Below are 18,189 nucleotides of genomic sequence, written 5' to 3' on the forward strand. Positions count from 1 at the left end.
AGATGAATGTATAAAGAAGTTATGGTATATACATATACAATGTAATATTACTCAGTCATAAAAAACAATGAAATCTTGCCATTCATAACAACATGGATGGACCGAAAAGGCATTATGCCAAGTGAAATAAGTCAGACAGAGAAAGACAAATACTATATGATTTCATTATATATGAACTGAGACAACAAACAAATGAATAAACAAATAAACAAAATAAAACAGAAACAGACTCATAAATACAGAGAACAAACTAATGGTTGCCAGAGGAGGATACATAAAATAGGTGAAAGGGATTAATAGGTACAAATTTCCAGTTATACAATAAAAAATCATGAGGATGTAAAGTACGGCATAGGGAATATTGTCAATAAGATTGTAAGAACTTTGTATGGTGACAGATGGTAACTACACTTATTATGGTGAGCATATTATAATGCATGCAATTGTCAAATTATTATGTTATGCATCAGAAACTAATATAATATTATATGTCAACTATACTTCAGTTAAAAATAATTAAATGCATAAATGGGAGAAATTTACTGGTCCAAAAAAATCCAAAAAACAAAAACGCCTTGGTCAGACCACCAGGTTTGAGTGCCTGACCCAGCATTACTACCTGTGAGCAACTCACTAAACTCTTGCTGTGCCTCCCTTTTCATCCCTGGTTATAACTGTACCTACTTCACTGAGTGGTTGTGAGGATTAACTGAGATAATTCATCTAACATATTTAGAAGAAAGCCTGACACATGGTCAGGGGTCTAGAATGTTATTGGGTGGGTTACAGATTTGATCTCTTCAAACAAATACTCAACATATCTAAGTGGAGCTTCATTACATCAACAGTAATCTGAGGGATGAAAATTTTATACTCTTCTACTACAGGTCTCTATAACTATATTTAAGTATTAATTTTTGCAGAGCAGAAATTCAGGTGCTAGAAATCACAGATAACTGAATATCAGAGATATATACATTGTCTCCCTAATAATACAAATCTAGGAATTTTGGGACTGCAATTATGGTAGCCTTTTTGAACTAGCATAATTAAAAATGGGGGGAGGGTTAATAGAGCTGCAATTGAACTTCAGGAAGCAAGAGAGTTAGAGCCTTCTATACCCTCAGGATTTCTTTCTCACTTGTCTCTGGCTTTACTCTTCCCTCTCACTATTGACCGGCTCTCTGCTTCCCAGGCCACAGGGTCAAAAATACTATTCTCAACAATTCCAAATTTAAATGTTAATGCTCCAGCCATCAGAGCAACAGAATGAATCAATTCAATCAGCTCTACCCATTCCCCCAGACCAACAGATTGGGTCACCTTATGTGACCCTTTTTGGCAAATATGCTTCCCACCCATGATCCCATCAACTGTGACCCTTTAGTAAACATGCCCACTGGGAGTCTCTTTACAATATGTGCATGGAGGAAAGGGGGAAGACCCAGAAAGGAGGGGTTAAGAGTTAACCCAGAGGGTGTCTACTAACTGTTGGTCTATAAATCTCTGTTGGGACAGAGAAATTAGAAGTGCTAAAAACTACAGATAATAAAGATAGTTTAGAGGAAATGAGAACTCTGAAATAATAATATAACAAAAAATTTATTAATTTAGGGCTTAGGACTTTATACCTTACTTCTGTCCAAAAACTGATAAGAATAAAAAAATGCTTGATTTACAGAATCTTATTGTACCAAATAATTTGGGGAGGGGGCACATCCATTAGTAAGGCAAAATGGCACAGCTGTGGTTTATGTCAAATCACATTTGGCTATTGTTAAAATCAGTATCTGTGAATTATTAATACAGCATTTAGTGTCATCCTTGTGTGGGGACCATGCTAATCTCTGTATCATTCCAATTTTAGTATATGTGCTGCCGAAGCAAGCACTATTAATATAACATTTAGAACTGAATTCTTTTAAGAGACTATATTTCACCTTGTAGCTGATATTCAGCAAATGATTTTCTATATATTTAATTTATCCTGCAATTGCTGACTGTGGGATTTAGAAAACCCTAAGTAAGATGTGTGTTTACTGCAAAGATTATTGTCTATTCTCATCATATAAGATCTAAAACTAAAGTTCCCTGTCCCTGATAAACAGATAAAGTAGCAATGTGTGATCATATGGTTTTGATTCTTTCTCTTATTGATGTGACATATCACATTGATTTGTGACTATTGAACCACCCTTGCATCCTGGGAATAAATACTACTTGATTGTGATGTATAATTTTTTTTGTGTATTGTTGGATTTGGTTTGATAATATTTTATTGAGGATTTCTGCATCTATATTCATGAGAGATATTGGCCTGTAGTGTCTTTATTTGGTTTTGGTATCAGGGTGAAAGAGACCTCACAGAATTTGGAGGTTTTCTTTCCTCTTCTATTTTTTTGGATAGTTTGAGAAGAATGGGTATTAGCTACTTTAAATATTTGGTAGAATTTGCCTGTGAAGCCATCTGGTCCTGGATTTTTGTTTGTTGGGAAGTTTTTGATTACTGATTCAATTTCATTGCTAGTTATTGGGCTGTTCAAATTTTGTATTTCGTCCTGCTTTAGTTTTGGTAAGTTATATGTTTCTAGGAATTTATCCATTTCTTCTAGGTTGTCCAATTTGTTGTCATATAGGTTTTAATAATATTCTGTTACAATTGTTTGTATTTCTGTGGTCTTGGTTGCTATTTCTTATCTTTCATTGGTAATTTTGATTATTTGGGTCCTCTCTCTCTTTTTTTTTTCTTTCTGATGAGTCTGGCTAGAGGTTTATCAATTTTGTTGATCTTTTCAAAGAATCAGCTCCTTGTTTCATTGACTGTTCTATTGTTTTTTTGTTTGTTTGTTTTTAGTTGCTATATCATTTATTCCTGATCTAATCTTGATTATTTCCTTTTGCTGGGTTGGGTTTTGTTTGTTCTTCTTCTAGTTCTTTTAGGTGTAAGGTTAGGTTTTTTATTTGAGATTTTTCTTGCTTCCTGAGGTAGGCTTGTATTGCTATAAACTTCCCACTTAGAACCACTTTTGCTGCATCCCAAAGATTTTGGACTGTTGTGTTTTCATTTTCATTTGTTTTCATGTATTTTTTTATTTCTTTGATTTCTTGGTTGACCCATTCATTTTTTAGTAGCATGTTATTTAGCCTCCATGTATTTGTGCTCTTTCCAGATTTTTTCTTGTGGTTCATTTCTAGTTTCATATCATTGTGGTCAGGAAAGATACATGGTATGACTTCAATTTTTTGACTTTGTTGAGACATGTTTTTGGCCTAATATGTGATCTGTTCTGGAGAATGTTCCTTGTGCACTTGAAAGAACGTGTATTCTACTGATTTAGGATGGAATGTTCTGAATATGTCTGTCAAATCTATCTGGTCCAGTGTATCATTCAGAGACACTGTTTCCTTGTTGATTTTCTACTTGGTTGATCTGTCCATCAATGTAAGTGGGGTGTTAAAGTCCCTTGGTATTATTGTATTACTATCAATTATTTTTTTATGTTTGTTAGTAACTGTTTCATGTATCTGGGTGCTCCCATGGTGGGTGCATAAATATTTACCTTTGTTATATCCTCTTGTTGGATTGCCCCCTTTATTATTATATAGTGTCCTTTTGTCTCTTATTACAGTCTTTGTTTTAAAGTCTATTTTGTCCAATGTAAGTATTGCTACACCGGCTTTATTTTGGCATCTATTTGCATGATAAATGTTTCTCCATCCCCTCATTTTCAATCTGCAGGTGTCTTTCAGTCTGAATGAGTTTCTTATAAGCAGTATACAGATGGGTCAATTTTTTCCCAATCCATCACCTTATGTCTTTTGAATGGAGCATTTTTTCCATTTACATTCAAAGTAATTATTGATAGATATGTATTTATTGCCATTTTGTTACTTTTTTGTAGTTGTTTCTATAGATTTTCTCTGTTTCCTTTCTTCTCTTGCTCTCTTTCATGGTTTGTTGGCTTTCTTTAGTGATATACTTAAATTCCTCTTTCTTTATTCTTTGCATATCTATTACTGGTTTTTAATTTGTGGTTACCATTAGGTTTGCATATAACATCTTTCATATAGCAGTCTATATAAGTTGATGAATGCTTAAGTTTAACCCATTCTTTATTCCTCTCCCTCACCAATATTTTAGGTATATGGTATCATATTTTACATCCTTTTATTTTATGAATCCCATGACTGATTTTGAAAGAAATATTTATTTTTACTGCTTTTGTATTTTTTTCTTTTTCATACTCTCACTACGGTCTTCCTTTCTATTCAGAGTCCCCTTTAACATTTCTTGTTAGTGGTCCTGAACTCCTTTAGTTTTTGTATGTGTAAGAAAATCTTTATAGCTCCTTCTATTCTGAATGATAGTCTTGCTGGATAGAGTATTCTTGGCTGCAGACTTTTCGCTTTCAGCACTTTGAATATATCACATCACTCCTTTCTGGCCTGCAGTTTCTGCTGAAAAATCTTAGCACCTCATGGGGTTTCCCCTTATAGGTAACTGACTCCTTTTCTCTTGCTGCTTTTAAAATTTGTTCTTTATCACTACTTTTTGCCATTTTAATTACTATGTGTCTTGGTGTGGACCTCCTTAGGTTGAATTTCTGGGGGATCTCTGTGCCTCCAGGAACTGGATATGTTTCCTTTCCCAGATTAGGGAAAATTTTCAGCTATTATTTCTTCAAATAAATTTTCTACTCCCTTATCTTTCTCTTCTTCTGCTGAGATCCCAACAATGTGGATGTTATTATACTTGATGGAGTCACTGAGTTCCCTGAAACTATTCTCAATTTGCATAATTCTCTTTCCTCTCCTTTGCTCAGCTTTGTTACTTTCCATTACTCTGTCTTCCAGGTCATTAATTCATTCCTCCCTTTATCTAGCCTGCTATTTATTTCATCAAGTGTATTTTTAATTTCATTTATCATGCTTTTCATCTCTGATTGGTTCTTTTTTTTTGTATCTCTGTGTTAAGGGTCTCACTGATGTCCTCCACTTTTCTCTCCAGCACAGTGAGTATCTTTATGATCATTACTTTAAATTCTCTATTAGGCATACTATTTATATCTGTTTTGCTTTGGTCTCTTGCTGTGATTTGGTCCTCTTCTTTCATTTGGAAGATGTTTCCCTGTCTCCTCATTTTGTCTGACTTTCTGTGTCTGTTTCTATGTGTTAGGAAAGTCAGCTACTTCTCTTGCTCTTATTGATAATACCCTTATGAAGAAGAGGTCCTGTTCCCCAGGTCCTGGTGCTGCAGGGAGTGTCTCCTTTGTGTGTTGCATATGCTCTGCTATTGAGTCTTGGCCTCTTTTTCCTTCAAGTCAGTGGTCTGCAGAGGCTCTTTTTGCGTCTTATGGCCAGCAAGGTGTGTGGTGGTCTGCCTACGATCTGCCCCTGCCACCTCTGGAACTGAGTCCTGCACAACATGTGGATCAGGATATGTGGTGTTAACAAGGTTTGCACCAGTCTTCTGAAGATGGGACCTGTGGCACTGGGACTGAAGAGAGAATGACTGGGAAGGGCAGATCCACTTAAGCACAGGGCTTGGTGCACACAAAAATTGAGTGTTGGCACCATGCTGTTTTCTGCAGGTGACTGTTGTTTATGCTGGAGGGGAGGAGAAGGGAATGGCACCTGCCAACTCCTTTGTTCCTGGAGAGGTCTCCCCATGATTGCTGTCTTTCTGGGCTACAGTTTGAGATGAGCAGATCACTCTCCCTCCCATCTGCCCCTGGCGTTTTTCAAATGCTGGGTCTACACTGTAACTGCATCGGCTGTTTGTCATACTGTCTTTTTAAGTGTGGGGGCTCCACTTCCTAAGGCTGTCTGCACTCTCCCAGAGCCAAGCCCAATGATTTTTAAAATTCCAGGCTTCAAGTCCCACTGGTTTTAAGAACTCTCAAAATTCAGCCCCTTTCACTTTCAAAGGCAAGTATTATGGAAATTTGTCCTTCCTATTTGTGGGCTCCCTGGTGTGACTCTGTTTTCTACCCTTCTCTGTGCCACCAGCTCCCTCCTTAAACTGGACATCCATAGTCTGTTTCATTCTCCTTGTCCTTCATTCTTCTTTCCTTCTTTGATGTGGCCTCTTCCCTGCCTTTAGTTTTGGAGTTTGTTCTGCCAGTCTTTGGGTCATTTTCTGGGTTATTTATGCTAATTATGGTTGTTATCTAGTTGTATCCATGGGAAGTGGTGAGCTTAGGGTCCTCTTACTCTGCCATCTTCCCAGCTGACCTCACCATAGACATTTTCATATTAACAAAAACTGAGTTTGCTATTAATAGACACTTATTAAAGAAACTTATTTAAAGGAACAGTCCTTTTCTCAAGAAAATCCCAGATGAAAAATCCATGTGCCAAGAAGATAGAAAAAAATAAGAAATAGGAAATATGTTGGTAAAATCAAACATAAATTGACAGTATGACTAGCAATAATCACATCTTGTGAAATTAAATGTCACAAGTGAAATTAAATGTCACAAGTCAAATCAGATAAAATTTACATATAAGTCAAAATGGAGCTAAGTTGAGTTAAAATATTCTATGATTCTTAAATTCCCTAGGAGGAGGGAAAAATTTGTTAATTTTAGATTATGTTAACCATATATATTATGATTTCCAGGATAAAAACTAAAATGAATATATACAAACAATGTTATTTCCACACTAGTGGGAAAAAGCAAAACAGAACAATAAAATAAAAGAAGCACTCAATCCAAAATGAAGCCAAGAAAGTAAAGAAAAAGAACATAGTATATTCAGGGGTGCCTGGATAGCTCAGTTGGTTAAACATCTGAATTTTGATTTTGGCTCAGGTCATGATCTCGGGGTCATGAGATCAAGCCCCACATCAGGTTCCATTCTGGCAGTGGAGCCTGCTTAAGATTCTCTCTCTCCCTCTCCCTCTGCCCTTCCCCCACCTTTCTCCCTCTTAAAAAAAAAAAAAAGAACATAGTGTATTCAGGCAAATAGAAAACACAAAATAAGAAAATAAGATACACACACACATATATCTTATATATACGTACTTAAATGTGTGTGTGTATACAAACTCAAATATACCAGTACTTACATTACAGTAAATAGTTAAATAACTTAGCAGATAGCAATTGCTTCTAGATTTTTTAAAATTCAAAAGCCAAACTTACATTCTAAAGGTGCAATAAGTTTGAAAGCAAAATGATGGGAAAAATAGACCACAAAAACACTAACCAAAAGAAAGCTGGCATCCTTATATTAATGTAAGAAAAAACAGCCTTTAGGGAGAAATGAAAGCATTACTAAACTAGGCGAAATTAAAAAAACTATTTTTTACTTAATGGAAATTAACAAAAATACCACTTATAAAATGTGTGGGATGCAGCAAAAACAGTGCTTAGAGGGAAATTTGTAACAAAGGGTGCATACATTAGAAAAGAAGAAAGATGTAAAATCCATCGTCTAAGTTTCTACCTTAAGGAACCTGGAAAAGTAGAGTAAATTAAATCAAAAGTAAGCAGAAGAAAAAAAAAATTAGAGAAGAAATCAACAAAATTGTAAATGGGAATTCAATAGAGAGTATCAATGAAACCAAAAGCTGGTCCTTTGAAAAGATCAAAAAGGTTAATAAGCCTCTGGCCAGGCTAAATAAGAAAAAAAAAAAAAAAAGAGGACACAAATTACTAATATCAGAAATAAAAGAGGGAACATTACTACTGATTGATTATATGGACAGTAAAAAATATAATAAAGGTATGCTATGCCCATAAATATGATTACTTAGATGAAATGGACCAATTCTTTGGGACACAATTTGCTAAAACTTGCATAAGAAAAAGACAAGCTGAACAGGCCTATATCTATTAAATAAAATTGAATCAAAAATTAATCACCTTCCAAAATGGAAAGTACCAGGCCTAGAAGGGTTCCTGGTGAATTCTATCAAACATTTAGGAAAGAATTATACAAATTCTCTATAATCTCTTTCAAAGGATAGAAGCAGAAGGGATACTTTCTAATTCATCTGTAAGGCCAGAATTAACCTCATACTAAAGACAAACAAAGACTATACAAGAAAAGAAAACTACGGATTTTCAATAATGTGATACAGAAAATCCTCAATAAAATATTAGCAAATCAAATCCAACAATTTATAAAGAAAATTATACACATTACACATTATCTAATGACCAATTGGGACTTACCCCATATATGTAGAGCTGGTTAAACATTCAAAAATCATGGGGCACCTGGGTGGCTCAGTCAGTTAAGTGTCTGCCTTTGGTCAGGTCATGATCCTGGGGGTCTTAGGATCGAGCGCTGCATTGGGCTCCCTGCTCAGTGGAGAGTCTGCTTCTCCCTCTACCCCTTCTCCTGCTCATACTCTCTCTCTCTCAAATAAATAAAGAATCCTAAAAAAAAAATAAATTCAAAAATCAGTGTATCCATCACATCAACAGGCTAAAAAAGAAAAATCACATGATATCTATAGAAGCAAAAAAACATTTCACAAAACCCACCTATTTATGATAAAAACTCAATAAACCAGGAAGAGGGGAACTTCTTCAACTTGATAAAGAATTTTTACAAAACCCTTACAGTTAACATCATACTTAATGGTAAGAAATACAAAGTTTTCCCACTAAGATCAGGCACAAGACAGGTATATTGACTCTGACCACTTCTTTTCAACCTTGTACTGGAAATCCTAACTAATGCAATACACAAGAAAAGGAAATAAAAGGTATACAGAATAGGAAGAAAGAAATGAATTTTTTTTTCAGATGACATGATCATCTATATAGAAAATTTGAAAGAACCAATAAGAAAACTTCTGAAACTAATAAGCAATTATAGCAAAGCTTCAGATGTAGGGTTAATATATAAAAGCCAATCACTTTCCTATATACTAGTAATGAATAAGTGAAGTTTGAAGTTAAAAACACAAAACCATTTACATTGCTACCCCCAACTTAAATGCTTAGGTATAAATCTAACAAAATATGTATAAATTCTGTATGAGAGAAGCTACAAAACTTTGATGAAATAAATCAAAGAACTCAATATAATTGATAAGTGTGCTATGTTCCTGGATAAAAAAACTCAATATTAGCAAGATTTCAGTGCTTCTTTTTTTTTTTTACGATTTTATTTATTTATTTGAGAGAGAGAATGAGATAGAGAGCATGAGAGGGGGGAGGGTCAGAGAGAGAGGCAGACTCCCTGCTGAGCAGGGAGCCCGACGTGGGACTCGATCCCGGGACTCCAGGATCATGACCTGAGCCAAAGGCAGTCGCTTAACCAACTGAGCCACCCAGGCGCCCGATTTCAGTGCTTCTTATCTTGATTTACAGATTAAATGAAATCCCAGCAAGTCATTTTGTGGATATTAACAAACTGATTCTAAAATTTATATAAAGAGGCAAAATGCCCAGGATAGCCAACACAATATTGAAGGAAAAGAACAAATTTAGAGGACTGACAATATTTGACTTCAAGATTTGCTGTAAACCTACAGTGTGGTATTGGCAAAAGAATAAACAAGTAATGGAAAAGAATATAGATAACCCAGAAATAGACCCACACAAATATGGTCAACTGATCTTTGATGAAGGAGCAAAGATAATACAACAGAGTAAAGACTGTCTTTTCAACAAATGGTGGAAGAACAAAGTGGATATCCTCATATTAAAAAAAAAAAATGAATCTAGACACAGACATTATACCACTCACAAAATTTAACTGAAAATGGATCACAGACCTAAATGTAAAATGCAAAACTCTAAGACTCCTAGAATATAACATAGAAGAAAATCTAGATTTAGGTGACCTTGGGCATAGCTATGACTTTTTAGATACAATACTAGTGGCACTATGCATGAGACATAATTGATAAGTTGGACTTCAATAAAATTAAAAATTTGTGTTCTGCTGAAGACAATGTCAAGAGAATGAGAAGACAAGCCATAGACTGGGAGAAAATATTTGCAAAACATTTATCTAATTAATGGCCACTATCAAAAATATACAAAGAACTTCTAAATCTCAACAAAAAGAAAATGAATAACCCAGTTTAAAAAATGGACCAATAACCTTAAGGACACTTCACCAAAGATAATATACAGATGGCAAATAAGCATATGAAAAGATGTACCACATCCTATGTCCTCAAGGAAATGCAAATTACAAGATCTCACTTTACACCCATTGGAATGGCCAAAATCTGGAATGATGAAAACACCAAATTCTGACAAGGACATGGAGCAACGGAACTCTTTCATTGCTGATAGGAGTGCAAAATGTTCAGCCACTTTGGAAAACAGTTTGGAACTTTCTTATAAAACTAGAAATAATAGCGCACCTGGGTGGCTCAGTCGGTTGTGTCTGCCTTCAGCTCAGGTCATGTTCTCAGGGTCCTGGGATCGAGTCCCTCATCAGGCTCCCTGCTCAGCGGAGAACCTGCTTCTCCCTCTCTCTCTGCCTCTCCCCACTGCTTGTGCTCTCATTTGCTCTCTCTCTCAAATGAATAAATATCTTTAATTAAAAAAAATAAAACTAGAAATATTTTTACTGAATGATCCAGCAAGCTCACTCTTTGGTAATTATTCAAATGAATTGAAAACTTATGTCCACACAGAAATCTGCACACACATATTTTTGGCAGCTATATTCATAATTGCCAAAATTTGAAAGCAACCAAGACATCCTTCAGGAGATAAATGAATAAACTGTAGCACATCAGACGATGGAATATTATTCAACAATGAAAGTAGATGAGCTACCAAGCCATGAAAAGACATGGAGGAACATTAAATGCATATTACTAAGTGAAAGAAGCCAACCTGAAAAGGCTATTATATGTATGATTCCAACTATGTGACATTCTGGAAAAGGTAAAACTGTGGGGATAGTAAAAAGATCAGTGTTGCCAGGGGCCAGGATTGGGGAGAAGGGGTCAAGAGGCAGAGCACAGAGGATTTTTAGAGCAGTGAAAACTACTCTGCATGATGCCATAGTGATGGATACATTGTCATTATATATTTGTTCAAACTCACAGAAAGTATAACATCAAGAGTGAACCCTAATATAAACTATGGACTTTGAATGATTATGATGTCTCAGTGTAGGTTCATAGATTATAACAAAGGTACCACTGTGGTGGGGAGTGGAAGTATGTCGATAATGGGAGAGGTTTTGAATATGTAAGGGAAGGGAGTGTACAGAGAAATGTCTATACCTTCAATTTGTTTTAAACCTAAAACTGCTCTAAAAAAATGAATGCTGTTATTTTATATTAAAGAAGTACCAAAGAGAAGTCAAAAATTCCGAACTATATTGAGATTTTTATTATATCTTTCTTATTAATTTATAGAACAAGCACTCAAAAAAATCAGTAAAGACATGGTTTGATAAACCAATTTAATAACATTTGCTTAAAGGACATACATAAAACAACAACTGGAGGAAGCACACAAGACATTTACAAAACTTTGACTTATACTGGCCTTAAATCAGGTCTCAAAAATTACTTAAGGATTGAAGGACACCTGGGTGGCTCAGTTGTTAAGCGTCTGCCTTCGGCTCAGGTCATGATCCCAGGGTCCTGGGATTGAGCCCCACATCGGGCTCCCTGCTCAGCGGGAAGCCTGCCTCTTCCTCTACCACTCCCCCTGCTTGTGTTCCCTCCCTCGCTGTGTCTCTCTCTGTCAAATAAATAAATAGAATCTTTTAAAAAATTACTTAATTGAAATCATGTGCAGTATGTTTTTTGAATATAATGCTAATAAACTATAAATGAATGATACCAATAATACTAATGATGATAGTATTAATAATGAACTAATACTATAAATGAATGATAAATCAATATAACTAGATAATCTTTACTCTCTTGGAAATTAGGAAATATCTGAAAAATTCATGAGTCAAAAAATCATAAATATTTTAAAAAATAACTAAATAATAAAAAAATCTATATATCATACTATAAAAGCAATAGCCAATGAATTTTTTAAAGTAAATCAATTCAGCAATAAAGCTAAATTTTTTGAAAGAAATTTGATGAATTCCTGGCAAGTCCGATTATGAAAATAAAAGAGAAAGCACAAATAACCAGTATCAGCAATGAAAATGAGGCAGGATGACAAATGATACAGACTAAAACTATAGTAAGGAAATATTGTGAACAACCCTATGGCAGTACATTTGAAAATTTGGAGAAAATTATCAAGTCTTAGAAAAATATGATACTGAAACTAACCTTAACTCTAATCTTAAACCTAGCATTATAGGCAAGCAACCAGGAAGGAAAAAAATTTCAACCTGTGACAGTATTTTTTTTTTAATTTTGTTACTTAACATACAGTGCAATATTGGTTTCTGGGGTAGAATTCAGTGATTCATCACTTACATTCAACACCCAGTGTTCATCACAACAAGTGCCCTCTTTAATACCCATCCCCCACCCACCTCTCTCCATCCACCCTCAGTTTGTTCTCTATCATTAAGAGTCACTGTGGCTTGTTTCCCTCTCCCAAATGTCCATCAACTGATGAATGGATAAAGAAGATGTGATAGTATTTTTTTTAATTTTATTTTATTATGTTATGTTAGTCACCATACATTACATCATTAGTTTTTGATGTAGTGTTCCATGATTCATTGTTTGCGTATAACACCCAGTGCTCCATGCAATATGTGCCCTCCTTAATACCCATCACCAGGCTAACCCATCCCCCACACCCTTCCCCTCTAGAACCCTCAGTTTGTTTCTCAGAGTCCATAGTCTCTCATGGTTTGTCTCCCCCTCCGATTTCTCCCCCTTTATTTTTCCCTTCCTACTATCTTCCCACCTCCTTTTTTTTTTAACATAAATGTATTATTTGTTTCAGAGGTGTAGGTCTGTGATTCATCAGTCTTACACAATTCACAGTGCCGTGATAGTATTTTTAAAATTATATACCAAAGAATGTGTCTCACAAAATATGTGCAAGACCTTATCTGGAAAATTGTAAAACTCTATCAAGAATGTTAAAGAAACACTAAATAAATCTATGAATTGAAATACTAAACTTCAAAGATTTAAATTGTTCCAAAATTAACAGTGGATTGTGTAAGACTGTGGAATCACAGACCTGGACTTCTGAAAAAATAATAAATTATATGTTAAAAAAATAAAAAGAAGATAGCAGGAGGGGAAGAGTGAAGGCGGGGGAAATCGGAGGGGGACACAAACCATGACAGACTGTGGACTCTGAGAAACAAACTGAGGGTTCTGGAGGGGAGCGGGGGGTGGATGGGTTAGTCTGGTGATGGGTATTAAGGAGGGCACGTTCTGCATGGAGTACTGGGTGTTATATGCAAACAATGGATCATGGAACACTGCACCAAAAACTAATGATGTAATGTATGGTGATTAACATAACATAATAAAAAATAAATAAATAAAGTAAAATAAATAAAAAACAAAATTAACAGTGGATACTATGCAATCTCAATTAAATCACAAGAGGTATTTATGGGAATTGACAAGCAGAATCTAATTTGTACAGAAAGTCAAAATCTGCAAATAGCCAAGAGACACTCAACAGGGTGAATAAATTGGGAGAACTTGTCAAGCACCATTATTAATAAGCTCTTATTATAGAGTTGGTGCAAATAAGACAGTGAATATATTGTGGTGTGACATGGTATTGTATGGTATGGAAGGTATGGTATGGATGGGATGAGATGAGATAGGATGGGATGGTAGTAATTCTAAGATAGGGTAGGGTAGGGTAAAGTAAAATAGTAGAGAAAATTACAACTGATAGGCATTACGCTTAATTGATATTATAAGACAGATTATATTCTAAATCAGTGGGCAATAGATAGACTTTTCAATAAATCTTACTTAAATGATTATCTATACTAAAAAATTAATTATGTCCACATTAAGGACCTAAATATAAGAAGCAAAAATATAAAATTTACAGAAGACAATGTGGAAGAATATAAAATTGGATATGGAATTATTTCTTTAAAAATACTGGTCATCTTGGGGGCGCCTGGGTGGCTCAGATGGTTAAGCGTCTGCCTTCAGCTCAGGTCATGATCCCAGGGTCCTGGGATCGAGTCTCGCATCGGGCCCCCTGCTAGGCGGGGAGCCTGCTTCTCCCTCTGCCTCTGCCTCTCTCTCTCTCTCTCTCTCTCTGACTCTCATGAATAAATAAATAAAACATTAAAAAAAATACTGGTCATCTTGATAAATATATTTACATTAAAATTAAAAATCTCTATAAATCCAAAATTGTCATAATAGTAATGAAACAACAACACAAAGCGATGGAGAAGATATTTGTCACACATATAACCAAAAAGGTCTCATATCCAAAATATATAAATAATTCCTAAAAGTCATTAAAATACAAATAGCCTAATAGAAAAAATAAACAAGAAGCTCTAACATATTTTTCACAAAAGAAGAAATCCAAGTAACTTGTGAACATATAAAATGGTGCTTAATCTCATTTTGTAGCAGAGAAATGCAAATTAAATCTGCAAAGTAAAAAAAAAAAAAAGCCTTAAAAAACTAATTGTTGGAAAACACATAACCAGTAAGACTCATATTTTGCTGACTGAAATACAATTTCGTACAACCATTTGGAAAACAATTTTACATGCGGTGGACTTGAAGGTATGCATTTATATGATCCTTCAATTACATTCTTAAATGCTTGCTGTATAGAAACTTGTACACGGATAGTCAGAGTAGTGTTTTTCTTAATAGTCCCAAACTGGAAACAGCCCATGTGTCCAACAACAGTGGAATGGATAAACTCTAATACATCCATACAGTGGAATATAGTACAGTGCTGAAAAATAATGAACTACATGTATACACAGCAACAAAGATGAATCTCAAAATAATATTGAACAAATGAACACAAGAGAATACCGACAGAATTGTAGCAAGCAAAGCTTGCTTAATACATAGATAGGAAAAATTATAAAGTAAATCAAGAAAGTCAAGGTAATAAAATGTAGCATAGTGGTTATCCCTAAGAGAAGATACTTTAGAACAGGACTTATGTGCAAGCTGTGTTCTATTTTTTTTTTTTAATGATTAGAGGTCAAATGGAGTATGTATTTATATTTGTATTTATATAATAATTTTAAACAATTTATGCATAATTTATATAATATATAATCTTTACATACTTATAATTACTTATAAATCCTAAAATTGTAAACACCTGCTATATGCAATATTTTGTGTACATTGTATATATCACAACAAAATAAAATGATAAAAAGAGCTTTCTGTGCTCACTTGGCAACACATATACTAAAATTGGAATGATATAGAGAAAATTAGCATGGCCTCTGCACAAGGATAAAATGCAGATTCATAAAGTGTTCCATATTTTGCTTTCCTTTCTAATGTTGATGAATGACAAAACTATGTCTCTGATAAGCAAAGTGACTTGACCAATTGAAGTCCCTTCCAGCTTCAAACCCCACCCCCAATTTCCCCTTCAAAAAAAAAAAGATGTTCCCCAAATCAATATTTATATAAGTAGTTTAAAGCTAAAAATTAATTTTGTAAGGAAACTGGTAATGCCTATCTTGACTTTTTTCCTCATTAAGAGTATAAATAGATTAATAATACTTTTATCTATCTTTTCAATTAAAAGTGAAATCAATGAATGGAGGCTCTGATTCATTTACAAATGAACTTCTACATGAAATAAAAATCTATCTTTCTAAACAAAATATAATGAAAGATAAAAATTCTGCATTAATAAAGTATACACTTAGAAAACCAAAATATTCAGTCTATGGGAATACTTGTTTAAATGAACCTATGGGAAACAATAAATTTTGGACCAGGATTGTTAGTCTCTAATGTGTTTGTCATTCAAATTGTGAAAAAGGGGCACCTGGGTGGCTCAGTCCCTTAAGCATTCGACTCTTGATTTCGGCTCAGGTCATGATTTGAGGGTTGTGAGATTGAGCCTGGAGTTGGGCTCCATGCTGGTGTGGAGCCTGCTTAAGATTTTCTCTCTCTCTCCCTCTGCCCCGCCCCACCCTCTCTCTCTCTCTTTCTCTAAAAAACAATTGTGAAAGACAATTTTTACTTATATTTACTAGTTTTGTATAGTGCAAGCAGTATTTTAATATATATTCAATATGTGATGTTAGCGCTGTCTGTAACAGAAGCATATCTGTATTCTTATTTGACAGGTAGAGAAATCATCAGAGGCAGAAATTAATAGTCAATGAGAAATGCATTATGAATGTATAAACCATATGTATGATAAGTATTTCTGTTTTGTAGCTATAAAAAAACAATGATTACAATGATACAAAAATGTTTAATTGGGGGCGCCTGGGTGGCTCAGATGGTTAAGCGTCTGCCTTCGGCTCAGGTCATGATCCCCGGGTCCTGGGATCGAGTCCCACATCGGGCTGCCGGCTCAGCGGGGAGCCTGCTTCTCCCTCTGACCCTCTCCCCTCTCATGCTGTTTCTCTCTCGCTCGCTCTCTAAAAAATAAATAAAATCTTAAAAAAAAATGTTTAATTGGATCCATCACGCCTCTATCATCAGTGTATCAATATAATACCACTTACTGACTTCTTTTGAAATAAAACTAGTAAAGGAAATCAACCATATATTTGGCCCATGATTAATAAATATACATAAATGAGTAGAATTAGTGATGTCTTTTTACCAAGAGCAGAAGCTTTTATATATGTCAAGAACCTGAAGTCCAACTATACAAAAACAAACAAACAAAAAACAGGTGGCAGTAATATTTATATGGCCACTATGACCATGTTATTTTGAAAGCCAACCTACTTACATCATCTGCCTCTCCATTATTCTATTGGGTGGGGCCCTAGTTTGGATGACCTACTGTATTAACACTCCCTGAGGGAGTCTAGGTTGGATATGGGAATATTTTCCAGGAGTAATTAAATTGAGAGAGTGAAACAGGAGAGAATCATGTCAATGGAACCTCCTTCATGGTTATTACTGAGCAATTGCTAAAAATTATTTGAAATAACTTGAAATCAATTAGGACCGTGTATCCTTGTTATCTTTTGGAAATTAACTTTTCTTTATTAAAGACACACTAAAATCCTCATATATTATGAAATAAAATACATTTAAAAAAATACCTGTTATAGATTTGGAATTCTTTGAACAAGGACTTCCTGGACTCCCCCCAGAAAATTTTTCTGTCTAGTTTTGTGGTTAGTCCTGGGATCCTTCCAGTGACCCCCTGGAACCTTGATCTTGGCCTGGATTTAGAGACTCTTACAGATAGTCTCACCTCCAGGATAGCTAAGTCTTGGCCAATGGCAACTGAGACAGCATTAAGGCTATGCATAATAGAATTCATTTAACTTAAAAAATAGCAAAATGGCTAGTTATTAAATCCTTAATATATGTTAGGCATTATACATGTTCTATTACTTTATATTATCATATACATTTTAGGAGAAAAAACTGAGGCAGAGAGAAGGTAGGTAATTTGCGCAACATTACACAGTAAGTGAAAAAAAACAACTTATTACATGCAAGATAGATGCGAGGCAGATAAATGGCTAAAGTGTAGACTCTTCAATATAGACTGAATTAATTTATCCTAGAATTAATTTCTCATTATGTCAAAATTCCAGAGCCTTTTCTAGTGAAAAATTAAGTGGTGTGCCAGATTCATTGGAAATGTAAAATGCAATCTTAGACAATGACTACTGGGTAGTTCTAAAAGTAATATCCTGTTAATACTTACTGTAACTTAGAAATGGGTAAATCTGCCAATGCCATGACAGTGAAGGATCAGTATTACTTATTTTTCCTTTTATCTCAGGTTCCCAAACAGCTTGGCATAGCACTGTTACTGATCCTGTCATTTAACACTTTTACATTTTGTTTAGGATTTTTGCATTAGTTTTTACTTTAAAATATTACATTAAAATATTATTTACCTTGATTCCTGAGATTTTTGTTACCTCCTTAAATTTTGTGCCTAAGGTAAAATGCTTCATTTGCCCCACTTGACTTACCCTTGTCCTGGCTCTGGTTAACAGCAAACATGGAGACACATTATACATTAATATGACTATACATATGACTACATGACTTTAACAACCTGCAATTTTCTTGACTTATGTGGCTCTCACAGAAGAAACTAAAGAACGACTCTTTATGTAGTATTTGGT

General features: G+C 34.7%; 1 protein-coding gene and 2 non-coding genes across 3 annotated transcripts in view; 2 read left to right on the forward strand and 1 right to left on the reverse strand.

Moving 5' to 3' along the window:
* LRRIQ1 (leucine rich repeats and IQ motif containing 1) overlaps window positions 1–18,189 on the forward strand; it is a 181,256-nt gene that overhangs the window by 141,601 nt on the left and 21,466 nt on the right. The window lies entirely within an intron of this gene.
* LOC115938370 (U6 spliceosomal RNA) lies at window positions 1,786–1,891 on the reverse strand. The gene has a single exon (XR_004073507.1). It is a non-coding gene; the product is annotated as a U6 spliceosomal RNA (small nuclear RNA).
* On the forward strand, window positions 15,282–15,387 carry LOC115938360 (U6 spliceosomal RNA). The gene has a single exon (XR_004073497.1). It is a non-coding gene; the product is annotated as a U6 spliceosomal RNA (small nuclear RNA).

Source organism: Leptonychotes weddellii, chromosome 5 (assembly GCF_054177405.1).
Source record: "Leptonychotes weddellii isolate Sample4059 chromosome 5, ASM5417740v2, whole genome shotgun sequence".
NCBI lineage: Eukaryota > Metazoa > Chordata > Mammalia > Carnivora > Phocidae > Leptonychotes > Leptonychotes weddellii.